The sequence below is a fragment of the Camelus dromedarius genome, chromosome X (genome assembly GCF_036321535.1).
Source record: "Camelus dromedarius isolate mCamDro1 chromosome X, mCamDro1.pat, whole genome shotgun sequence".
Classification (NCBI taxonomy): domain Eukaryota; kingdom Metazoa; phylum Chordata; class Mammalia; order Artiodactyla; family Camelidae; genus Camelus; species Camelus dromedarius.
Genome location: NC_087472.1, coordinates 31,916,568 through 31,929,130, shown reverse-complemented (window position 1 = coordinate 31,929,130; position 12,563 = coordinate 31,916,568). Strand labels below are relative to the sequence as shown.

Genomic DNA, 12,563 nt, shown 5'->3' with positions numbered 1-12,563 from the left:
TAAAGCAATGAAGCTAGAACACTCCCTTACACCATACACAAAAATAAACTCAAAATGGATCAAAGACTTAAACATAAGACAAGATACAATAAACCTCCTAGAAGAAAATATAGGCAAAACATTATCTGACATACATCTCAAAAATGTTCTTCTAGGGCAGTCCACCCAAGCAATAGAAATAAAAGCAAGAATAAACAAATGGGACCTAACAAAACTTACAAGCTTCTGCACAGCAAAGGAAACCATAAGTAAAACAAAAAGACAACCTACGGAATGAGAGAAAATTTTTGCAAATGAAACCGACAAAGGCTTGATCTCCAGAATATATAAGCAGCTCATACCACTTAATAAGAAAAAAACAAACAACACAATCCAAAAATGGGCAGAAGACCTAAACAAGCAATTCTTCAAGGAAGACATACAAATGATCAATAGGCACATGAAAAAATGCTCAGTATCACTAATTATCAGAGAAATGCAAATCAAAACTACAATGAGGTATCACCTCACACCAGTCAGAATGGCCATCATTCAAAAATCCACAAATCATAAATGCTGGAGAGGCTGTGGAGAAAGGGGAACCCTCCTACACTGCTGGTGGGAATGCAGTTTGGTGCAGCCACTGTGGAAACCAGTATGGAGATTCCTCAAAAGACTAGTAATAGACTCACCGTATGACCCAAGAATCCCGCTCCTGGGCATGTATCCAGAAGGAGCCCTACTTCAGGATGACACCTGCACCCCAATGTTCATAGCAGCACTATTTACAATAGCCAAGACATGGAGACAGCCTAACTGTCCATCGACAGATGACTGGAAAAAGAAGAAGTGGTATATTTATACAATGGAATACTACTCAGCCATAAAAACTGACAACATAATGCCATTTGCAGCAACATGGATGCTCTTGGAGAATGTCATTCTAAGTGAAGTAAGCCGGAAAGAGAAAGTAAAATACCATATGAGATCACTCATATGTGGAATCTAAAAAAACAAACAAACAAAGCATAAATACAAAACAGAAACAGACTCATAGACATAGAATACAAACTTATGGTTGCCAAGGGGGCGGAGGGTGGGAAGGGATAGACGGGATTTCAAAATTGTAGAATAGATAAACAAGATTATATTGTATAGCAAAGGGAAATATATACAAGATCTTATGGTAGCTCACAGAGAAAAAAATGTGACAATAAATATATATATATACTCATGCATAACTGAAAAATTGTGCTGAACACTGGAATTTGACACAACATTGTAAAATGATTATAAATCAATAAAAATGTTAAAAAAGCAAAATAAAATAAAATAAAATAAAATAAAATAAAATAAAATAAAATAAAATAAAATACAGTTCTATTTGCGTTCAGAACCATGAATCTTCGGTAAGTACAAATAATCAAGCAATTGCTTTTCATCAAACCATGGTTTTGGTCTTGAAGTTTTTTACTTCTTTTCAGCCAGCTTAGGCTAAAATTAACTATGAAAACTAAAATCACAATCACTGTATGAAGCTATTCATGGTATGTTCTTTCACCTATTATTAGCACATGAAAAAATAACTGATTCAGCAAAGAATTCCTTTAAAAAATAAACCATTACGTTTTCAGTCTCTTTGGGGCTAATTTACGCATTGAAGATATTTAAGAAAGGTGAGCATTCAGCACCTAGCACAGCATGGCTACATTTCTACAGCAACAAACATTCCAATAAAAATGAATTTTTTTCCATTGTCCAGGATGTTTCAAATAACCAGACTGCTTATAGCCTTTAGCAGAACATCTTGGCTATAATTTTTACTGTTACCTCAGTTTTTCCTGTTCATCCTTGTTCACTGAGCACTTGGAATCTGTGATAAGCTGTACTGTTACCCATGATTACATGGCCATGTCTTACATCCCAGCCCCTAAAAGGAAGGAACCATATCTGCATATTGCATCACCAGAGTCTAGCAGAAAGTTGATCTCAGTCAATGTAGATGATGAGAATGTGAGTATATCAATGTGTCCTTCAAGGGTCTCAGAGACCAGCAAATGAGAACAGAATTAACCCCAAAAAAGTTTAATTTTGCACAGATTTATACATAGGATTGTACATTCAAGCATTTTCTTTAGCCGAGTCCTGCAAAGAGCACTGAAAAAGAAACATGTAACCATATTATATAAAGTCCAACAAAGTTTCTATTACTGTGCAAACTTCAGAACAATATAACTAAGTATCCAAAGACTAAACTTTTATTGAGTACCTGTTCTATCTCAAGTCCTGTGCTGGGTACTGGGGTTAGGAAAAGGAATCAAAACCTGATCCATTTTCTCAAAGTGCTTTCAAATGAGTAAAGAGACAGAAAAGTAAATGAGCGGAACCATTGACCATCCCTCATGGAGCCAGTCAGATGAAGGCTGTATTGCAAAAGAATGCCACAGTGTACAGCCCTAGCAGTATTCAACCCCAGTCCCGGTCTGCTTTGACCTAAACGTATCTGCCCCTGAGTTTTCTGAACACCCTCCATAAAAAGAGAGAATCCCCACCGGGGAAGACAGCTCCAACTTGATCAGGCCCAGGGGGTAAACTAGTTAAGCAATTTTGTAAAAGTTGGGGCACAGAATGGAGACGACAGAAGCAAACCGAGAATGCCCTTCTCTGCTGCATATGATGAAGATAGAATTGTGTAAGTCATCTCAAGCTCCTCAAAACGGCTAGTGGCATTGATGGAGGCAATTGTTAGAAATTCTCCTGCACTGACATTATGTTCAACAGATGGTGTTTTTAAATCTATATTTCAATTAGAAGCTAACCATACTCCAGGAAAAGTGAATTTAAGAACTTTAGTTTTTAAACATCTCTTTCTTTATCAGCATCTGGACCAGGTTTGCTAGATTCCCTGGTTAGCTCCCCTCTAGCCTAAGAAAAGTGCTGCCACCTGCTGATAAGAATGAAAAATAAACTCCCTTCCCCACTCCCACATGAATAATAATAATAACCACCTATGGAATGCCCCACAGAGTTCAAATTTCCCAGGCTGCAGATCAGATCTTTTCCTTTTAATTTATTATGTACCCATTTCTTCTCAAGGGGATTTTTCTGATGGGAAACAGGGTTTTGTTTTGGTTTGGCTTTGAGGGCTAAGTCAAAAAAAAAAAAAAAAAAAAAAAAGAACAAAGCGTCAGCTGATTATTTGTTCTTCCTGTCACCGCTGAGAAGAGCATGAGCGTGGGTCAAAACAGGGCTATAACTTTCAATTTTTGGTCTTGTTAAATAGAAGAAGTAAGTATGGAAAGGAAGCAGCCATATGGAATTGTCAAAAGAACCGAGGCTTTGGAGGTGTTTAGTCGTGGGATTGAGTCTTACCTCTGCCACTTGGTCATTCACTCAACAGGGATGAACCACACCACCTACTACGTGACTTGGACTGTTCCAAATGCGAGGCCATACACTGATGAAGCTAATGAAATCTCTGCCCTCATGGCATTTCCATTCTCATGTGGGAGAAAGACAATAAACAACGAAACAAACACATAACAAAAATAATTTAAGATACTTAAGTGGTAATGGCTGTGAAGAGAAAGAGATGGAAAGCCTCTGAGAATGTCTGTGACTGGCTATGTGACAAGTGGCAAATCACTCATCTCTGAAAGTCAGTTTTCCCATCTAGAAAATGGGGATGAAAATACTTCTTACCCATAATATTGTCATGAGAGTGAGAAACAATACATGTAACGCACTAGCATATCCCCTGTCATATTACAGGCACAAAATGAATGGTAAACATTATTATCATTGTTGTCATATTGTTATTACAATAAAAGTATGATGAACAGTCGTGGATACTAAATGCCTTTATGAATCAAGGAGCATTTTCTCCCCTAATGAATACTGAGCCTTTTATCTTTTAAAAACACTGTTTGGATATACTAATGCAATTTTCCCTAGGACAAAATACTTTTATTTCAGTTCATGCTTCTAATTCCATGATGCTCCTCTGAGGTCCTGGGTAACTTGATTCCTTTCCCACAGTGGCCAAATATCAGAATTATTTTCTCAGTAGGAAAATTCTGGCATGGGGGAGTGATTTCATCTGAGTATTCTGTCTTAAAATGGGAGCCCCTCTAAGTGTCTGTAGCTCCGGGTGGGAAGTGTACTCTCTCACAGCCTCGCACACGATGCACTGATTTCCACCTCTCTTCCTTCTCCCTTCAAATGATGTTATTCTATCAAGAAAAGGTAGGCCACGAAGGTCAGCAAGAAAGAGCCAGCTCACTCTCAAATCTGCCTTTCTTTGTTGCTCTGACCCTGACCTGCCAGTCTGTTTTCTCATTTGTTAGGTCCCCTTGGTGTGTGGGGAGGTCAGCTCCCCTTCCTCCTTTCCTGAGCCTAAACTTGTATTAATTTTTACTTGTTTCCAACTTGGAGCCTCTTCTGTGTTTTACCTCTATGGCTGCCTAACATTTGAGACTCAGCAATCTATAGACAGAGAAATTCAATAGAAACAGGTTTTAAATGATGACCTACTTTCAAAGAACATTTACTTCACATCATCTCGCAACAACTTAGGTAGGTTTGTGACAAATATTATTAGTCCCAGTTTTAGAGGTAGAAATGGGGGCTCAGGAAGGCAAGTGAACTCAGGTCACACAGCAAGTCAGTGGTGGAACCAAACTTTTATGGCTTCTAAATTGGTTGAATAACTTTTTTTAAACTCTTTTTTTTGTTTGTTTGGGTTTTTTTTTTCACTTTTTTTTGGGGGGGGGTAGGGTGGGGGAATTAGGTTTATTAATTTTTTTTTTTAATGGCAGTACTGGGGATTGAACCCAGGACCTCGTGCATGCTAAGCACATGCTCTCAGGGGAACATGAAATATGAGTCCAAAATCCTAGCATAAAAAAACTATTTTTATTTTCCTCTCTGACAGCAACAAGGAGGCAGTATGTTGTAGTGGTAAAGAACTTTATGCCAGAGCCAGACTCCCAAGAAGCTGAGATCATAAATCACAGCACTACCACTTAGGAGCTGTGTGACCTTGAGCAAGTGATTTCACCTCTCTGTGCATTGGTTTTCTCTTTATAAACTAGAGGAAATAATTGTACCACCTCACTGCATTGTGATGAGGGTTACAGGAGTAATACCTACTTGTTTATCCCAATGTCTGGCACACATAAGAGCTCCGTAATGCTAGCTATTCTTATTATTGCAGGGGTCTAAGGCCCTAATACTTCCACTATTGATTCAGTTTTGTCAAGGCAGATTCTATATGAAAGAGATCATTTCTGGTCCTTGGTTCAGGTCAGCTTAGCTCACCAGGGTGTAACTATAGTTGTGGGTCTTTGTTTGCTGGTGAACACTCCACTGGTTGTTCTGTCCATACCAATAAATCTATATGAAAGGCTGGCAGCTTACAATGACGTCAGTTGTGCACAACATAGCAAAACACAATAAAGCAGTGATGCTAGTGACCTAGCGATAACTCTCTAGTGAATGCTGGACTGGGGAAGACTTCTGAGGTGATGGTCACTAGGGCAGCAGTTCATGGCACAACCTGCTATCAGCTGCAAAATCTGCCCCCGTGCCCCGGGCACCCAGACATTTACTTAGATGCTCCATCTGCCTTCCTGAGATTCTGGGTACTCACATGCAAGGTAATACCACTCCATTCCATGTTTGACATATTACAGGTCAAATCCTGTTGCCCAAAACCTAACAACTCCACTCAAAACTTCCTATTACAGACTTAGCCTCCAACAAGAATGTTGATCCTATCCCCAAACTCCAGTGTTAAGAAGGTAGCCCACAGCGAACTAAAAGATCACAGCTCTCCAAATCAAATTCCAACGCTTCACCCAGCTTCAAGTACACACACAGTGGGAAAACATTCTATATTTGCCTCAGGGGAAAATATTTGCAACATTTTACCTGGTGGGAATTTGCATCCATGGTGCATTTATGCTGGGTGAACTTCCAAAGGGAATTGTGGCTGCGGTGCCCAGAGAGGTACATCTGCAAGAAATTTACTAGGCGGGAGGGAAAAAATCTTCATGCAATTCTCCCCAAAGGGAAATTTCTGTAACCTTTTTCTGACAGGCAAGTAATAAGTATTCACACAGGAGCATATTGCTTATATTCCCCTGACAGGCAAGAACGTTTTTTTTTACCCTGGCAAAAATTATGGAGGATAAACTGCAGGTATATTTCTTGTGCTAATCCAGGTGCAAGATTTCATTGCTTGAGTGAAGCCAAAGGCAAAGAGTCAATAAAGTACTCAAAGACTATAATAGAAGAGAAAAGTAGATCTTGGGGTGAAGACAAAAGACAGGTCTTCAGGGCTCCTGGGTCCTGAAGGTTGCTCCAGTCTCTAGAAAACAGATGAATCTTTTGGGTACCTCTCTGCTTATCTCTAACCAGGGAAAATGTACCGATTAAGAATAATATTGTCTTATAGATCATGGCTACTATCCATCAGTGAGCAGTATTATATTGGCAACTTTTTCGTATAATGATATCTACACTTTTCTTGTTAAAATGATATAGGTAGCTAGCTAGACAGATGGATAGTAACGGCTGCAATAATACTAAAAATTAGCCTTCAGAACTAAAACGGAAATACTATCCCAGTTTATTGGCCAGGCTCAGCGAACCATACTGAGTTGTCAGTTCTCCCTAACAATGGTAACCATCAGTTAAAAGGAATTCCTGCGAGAAAAGAAATGTCAGCAGAAATTTCATGGTAACTGACAGACATCAGTGAGGAATGTACTTTTATCTCTGACTGCATGTGATAGTGCCTGTAGCCTTAGATATTTACTGAAAGGATGCACTGGATGTATCTGAATTGCTTATCTAGGCACCGCCATGTCCTGCTCTGTGAGGCTAATGGTATGAGCTTTAGCGATAGTCTAGCTGGTTGCAGGATGGCTTCAGCAGGCTCAAGACAGATATCAAGAAGATAACCAATGGGTAACATTACATATTTGAATTATATATGGGTCAAACAAGAATTGGCTTAGTGAGGCAGTGAGGGTAGAAGCTGCCTTTCTGGATGGAGAGGAGCAGCAAATATGCCTTTATTCTCTCAGAGATGTGGCTTGGTCTATTATTCTGTTATTCTCTCCAGTGTTTCTTTCCAGGGATGTGGCTTGATCTGCTGACATCTCATTTGTCAAATCCTCGCTCTTATTTTCCATTTGAAGCTTCTCTTTCCTTCTCTATTCTCTATTCCCATTTGTCCTATTCCAAATTCCATTTCTTACTGTAGCTGTCCACCATTTCTGGTTCTCTGGAGAATACATCCTCTCTGAGGCTCCTTGAGGTGGGGGGCAAGGTGCACCTTCTCCAAGTTGCCAGGAGTCTCACTTGGCCCCAGAGATTCTGAGGAATCCTTTCCACTCGCCCAGGACACTGCGCTGAAGCAGACAGTGCTCTATTCAGTTAGCTCTTTCCTCCCTGAACACCATTCTATTGATGTCCTACTTTTATACAATGCTAATAACCTCACTTTTGTTGGTGGGTAATGAGTTACTCTAGCTCTTGTAATTAACTGCATTTAAACAGGTAACTTTTTGGAGATAATGTTGTGGCCCCTAAAAGAGTTACTTCAATAAGAAAAATATCAGACACTTTGTCAGGCCAGGGAGAGATCCTTCTGGTCAGGGGAAAACCTTGGGATAGGACAGTGGCCTCCAGATCATACCTTCAACAGTATCCAGTAACAGGACTGGTCCAGAACACAAGCCCACTTCACATCAGCAGTCATTGGGGTTCTGCTGTATCCATCCCTGAAAAAAATAGAACAGCGTGAGAAGGTGCCAGGCAAGATGAACGCTGAAATACACAGGGCTAAATGACACTTGTCCCACTGAAAGCAGGTCAGTGTTTTCTACTAAAAAAATGATTAATAAATATAAGTGACAAATTCTGTGAAACAATACACTTAAGTCACCCATTACCAGGAACAATTAAGCAACCAACTAATTATAGGAATTCAAAATACAAGACCCCCACAAGTTTCTAAGTCGATTGCTAATATCTTTTCAGCTCACTTCTATGGAGTAGAAGCAGAAGCATGTTTATGCCAAAGCTGTTCTTCTACCAAGTGCTTGAGGAGGCGCTTGAGTTTAATTGCAGCCAGCCAACCTACTTCCCTGGAGCCGTTAGGCAGGTGTGGAGCAGGGGAAAGGCAGGATGTGGGCGGGAGATGAATTAAGTCCTTCCCAATGCACGCTGATGTGCTATCAGCTACCTTTGCCTTATCCAGGAAGACTTTAAAAGGTCTAAAGAAATTGAACTCCCCTATTGCAGTGAAATGTTTGTTTTCAGATCCTTTCCTGCTTGGCAAAGGGATTTAGGGGTATAGGAATGTCCAGCTAAGATCCCCAATAATTAAAGATCACATAGAAATATATACAAAGCATCTTGAAAATGTTGATATGATTCCTGAGACAATATACCTAGATGACTGCATATATGTCTAGTTTCCATGCATTAATTCCGGGTAATGGTGAGCCTGGAAAAAAAAATCCCAAGAAGGACAATGATGATTACTCCCAGAAATTATCCACCTTGGTCATCCTGGTCCCCTCAATGTTGACATTACACTAGAAGCTCTAACAGATAAACTCTGAACTCTCAAGAGCTCAACACAATAGAAAGCTTACTCAAGCCAAGCCCCAAACAGATGTTCCTTATGGGTAAGGGGTAGTCAGAGTTATTCGGGCACCCACACTGGTAGAGGATCTGCCAGCTTCACTACTTTGATTCCAAGGTCGCCCAAGGCATAAACATCTAGCCAGTGGAAGGAAGAAGAGAAACAGTGGAAGAGCACATGGAAGGATGTTATTGGCCAGGACTAAAAATGATACACAACTTCTATCCACATTCCACTGGCCAGAACTCAGGTAAATGGCCGTGCTGCACTGTGTGAAGGCTAAGAAATGTAGTCCATGCGTCTAGGAAGAAAAGAAAACACAACTGATTCAACGAATGAATAACTAGCCAGAGTCAGCAGCGTATCCCACTCTCGTCCCCACCTCCAGTGCCCCTTTTTGGAGTTTCCTCCCACCACCTCTTCTCCAAATTCAGCCCACCCTTCCAGGCTCCAGTCAAACCTTCCCTGGTCACCTCCAGCCCTTACATATGTGTCTCCCCATTTTCACAGATATTTTTTAGCCCACTGCTTCCCAAACTACGGTTTAGGGACCTCCAGCAGCATAATAACCTAGGAATCTTGATAAAATGCAGATTCATGGGCATCACCCACACCTTGCAGAATCGGGCTCTCTGGAGTTTAGGAATTTGTGTGTTTAACAAAGATCTGAGGTGATTCAGAAGCATACTGAAGTATGATATCACTGATCTAGAAGACTTGTAGTCTCTGCTCTTCATTTTACAAGATTTATAACACTTCTCTAGATTTTTTTCCAACTCCAAGTAACCTCCCACAAAATCCTCGGCTTTCGGTAGGCTGAGGTGATGTCTTTTCCTTCTATTATTTCCCCTACAGTGTCTAATGCTGCATTGGGCACATAATAGAGATTCGAAATGCATTGCCAGGTTGATGGTGCATTGATCAATGGAATGGATGGCTGCCAGGTAAAATACACTAGATAAAGAGAATTTTTCAAACTGGAAGGATAAAGGCTGAGAAGAGATGGAATGAGAGCCCCCAAAACCATGAAAGGCTGAGTTAGAGGGAATAAGAACTGGGTCATTTCCTCCTGGTAATACTAGGATTTGTCTCACCTTACCCAATCGCAGCCACCAAAAAACAGCCAATCACATTCAAAAAAGGGTGAACAGAAGAAGCAAAAGGAAGGACTACTTATCCCCATGATTAATGAGCTAGAAGAATTTGTCCACTCAGAAGAGGAATACATATATTCCAAATTTATTATATATAAATAATTTTTAAATTGTACATGCAATACAGGACACTAATAGAAACTAGGAAGTTGGAGGACATCCCTAACCCATGAGAGTTTTGTTGTCATTGACAAAAGACATATCTGCCCTTCAATGATCCCCTTGTACCCTTTTGAAAATGGAATCTTTGTCCGGACTATAGGGAAGACCAGGTGTTTTTGCAGGGGCAGAGTTGTGGCAAAATGGGGTAAATGTTGTGCAACCAACCACGTACATTTAGACTGGGTTACTAAGTCATGTACTGTGTGGCCATGAGCTCATAAAATTAGCCACAGGTACTCTGACCCTATTTTCATATTTAACTCTGCTCCCTCATTTTCCTCCTATTCTTGCATCCGCTCCCCTGCTCCAAACAAATCCTGCTATGCTTCTAAGCCTTTGCTTTCGACTCCTTTTTCTGGTTCTACTCTCACTCTTTGTACTAAAATAAAAAATGAGCCTTGGCTTTGGTTTTATTTTTTGGCACTCAATATGTTTATCACTCCCATGTCTTATCACTTTGGAAATAAAACCTTGTAAGACCCAAATCAAGCCCTGAGGCCCAGGTCCTAGTACCCACCTCAGGCCCTGGGAAGGAGGAATCAATCAATTCCAGAACACAGGGCAGTTTCCAGAGGTGATTCCTGCTATTTCTTCCCTATTCTAAAACCAGAGAATGATGATTGCTATGAGGCAATATGCCATCGTCCCCTGAGCTCACGTGAACTGAAGAGGAGGGTGAAGAGGGAAAGAATGTTTAGCTCCTTAACATGGGAAAATCTCTTCCATCTCTCAGTTCCCTGGCCAGGGACCTATGTGTGATCTGGGATTTCGTAAGTACCATCTGCAATAATAGTATCTTACATTTATGGAGTGTTTACTTTGTGCCAAGCATTGTGCTACTTTACAAGTATTATCTAATTTCATCCATACAAGCAGTGATGAAATAGGCACTATCATCATTCTTTACAAAAGAGGAAACTGAGACTGAGAGAAATTAGATAACTTGCCCAGAATCACACAGTGGGAAGTGACTGATTTGGACCTGAACACCTACTTGTCCAATTCCAGAGCCCACACAATGACTACACTTAACTGCTAAAAGACACATCATTGGTCTCACTGGAGGGACTTCACATTGAAAAATTCCAACAAGGCATTCTCAATAGGTCTGTTGAGCCATGATGTTTTCTGTCAACGGATATAAGTTTCCTGAAGGCAGGGGCCATATGCCATTTGTACGTAAGAATTAAGGAATCAATATTACAAAGTTCCTGCTGAGGAAAGATACTGGGAGAGGTGTTACTGCCTCAAATAACTTAAGTTTCAGATTCTGATTGAACAGTGAAGTGGAGAACGAAGTTTTTGTGGAGGGGAAGGCAAAAGGGAAAAAGATTTGAACACTATATCTAGAACAGGCTTAATCTGAAGATTCAGAGAAAGTATCTTCTCTGAAAGGTCTTTCACATGCACTGAAACCAGATATAGCACTAGGATGCTATAGGATGAAGTTTTTCGTAGACTTGTCTTTTAATACGTGGAAAGTGGGGGGAAAGTCAGATAAGAGAATAGAGCTGACATATCATGAAAGCTCTTAATTGGGAAGATATAAAACCTACATTATCAAAGATGGGGCAACAGCTTTAAAAATCATCGTTAACAACCCCAATGAGTCAAGCTTTTAAAATTTCACCAGCTCAACAATAGGAGTATTACAGTATTTGCTACTAAAAATGTGTCCCCAATTGCTTTAAGAAATTATTTTAGTCCTAAAGTGACTGGGTAATAGCCATCACTGTATCTGTATATTATGACATTGGGATGGGATGAGAAATGTTCTTAGCCCCCAGCAAGTATAGTTGAAAGGTCAGAGCCAGTTTCTGGAGAGTCAAATAAAATGTCATTTAAATGAAATCAACTGGCTGGTTAGAAATAAAGACAAAAATAAAGCTTATAAGTTTATTTTATTTCTATTAAGGTTCTCAGTATTCTAATAAACTGATAAAGAAGCAAAGGAACAGAGATATTTGTTAATGTCCTATCATTGCCCAAGCAAAATAGAATGGATTCTTATATAAAACCTTCTGGATAAATTGCCAGTTTATATTTTTCAAATGCCCTTGATCCTAACATCATATAAAAAGGAAATTTCACGAGATACACTTATTCTATTTTTATATCTCTTAGAAAATGTGAAATGTTAGGAGATACTTGGCTTTAAAACAACTTAAGCCACTGATTCCTTATTAGAACAGACTAATAATTTAATGAGCGAACATTTAAGCAAATGCGTTATTGGCAAACAATACTAGAATCATGATCACAGCAGTCCTCGGCAGAAATCCCAATTGAATTCAAGGGGAAAATGCTCAAGAAAAGTGTCTCATAACTTTTTCAATCATAATTATCATCATCATTACCATTGTGTGTGTGTGTGTGTGTGTGTGTGTCAGAGAGAGAGAAAAAAAGCGCAAGACAGCAAGAGAGACAGATAAACCTTTGTGTGATGTAAAATGTATTTATACAGTCATCATAAAGGATTTGAACAAGTTTGGTCAGATAACATTTGACATGTAACTGAAACACAATGAAATAAAAGTGATCCCCAATTTAATACATCAACCAGTTTTCCAACTATTTATCTTTTGTTCAGAAAGCACCACTTGAAAAGA

The 12,563-nt window shown here is 39.7% G+C and overlaps 1 protein-coding gene across 1 annotated transcript in view; it reads right to left on the bottom strand.

The window, feature by feature from the left end:
- The window catches only part of IL1RAPL2 (interleukin 1 receptor accessory protein like 2), a 1,161,988-nt gene that overhangs the window by 984,979 nt on the left and 164,446 nt on the right, over positions 1 to 12,563 (bottom strand). The window contains exon 4 of the mRNA XM_064482665.1: positions 7,685 to 7,769. The gene's annotated coding sequence lies outside the window, so the exon portion shown is untranslated. The remainder of the gene's footprint in view (positions 1 to 7,684; positions 7,770 to 12,563) is intronic.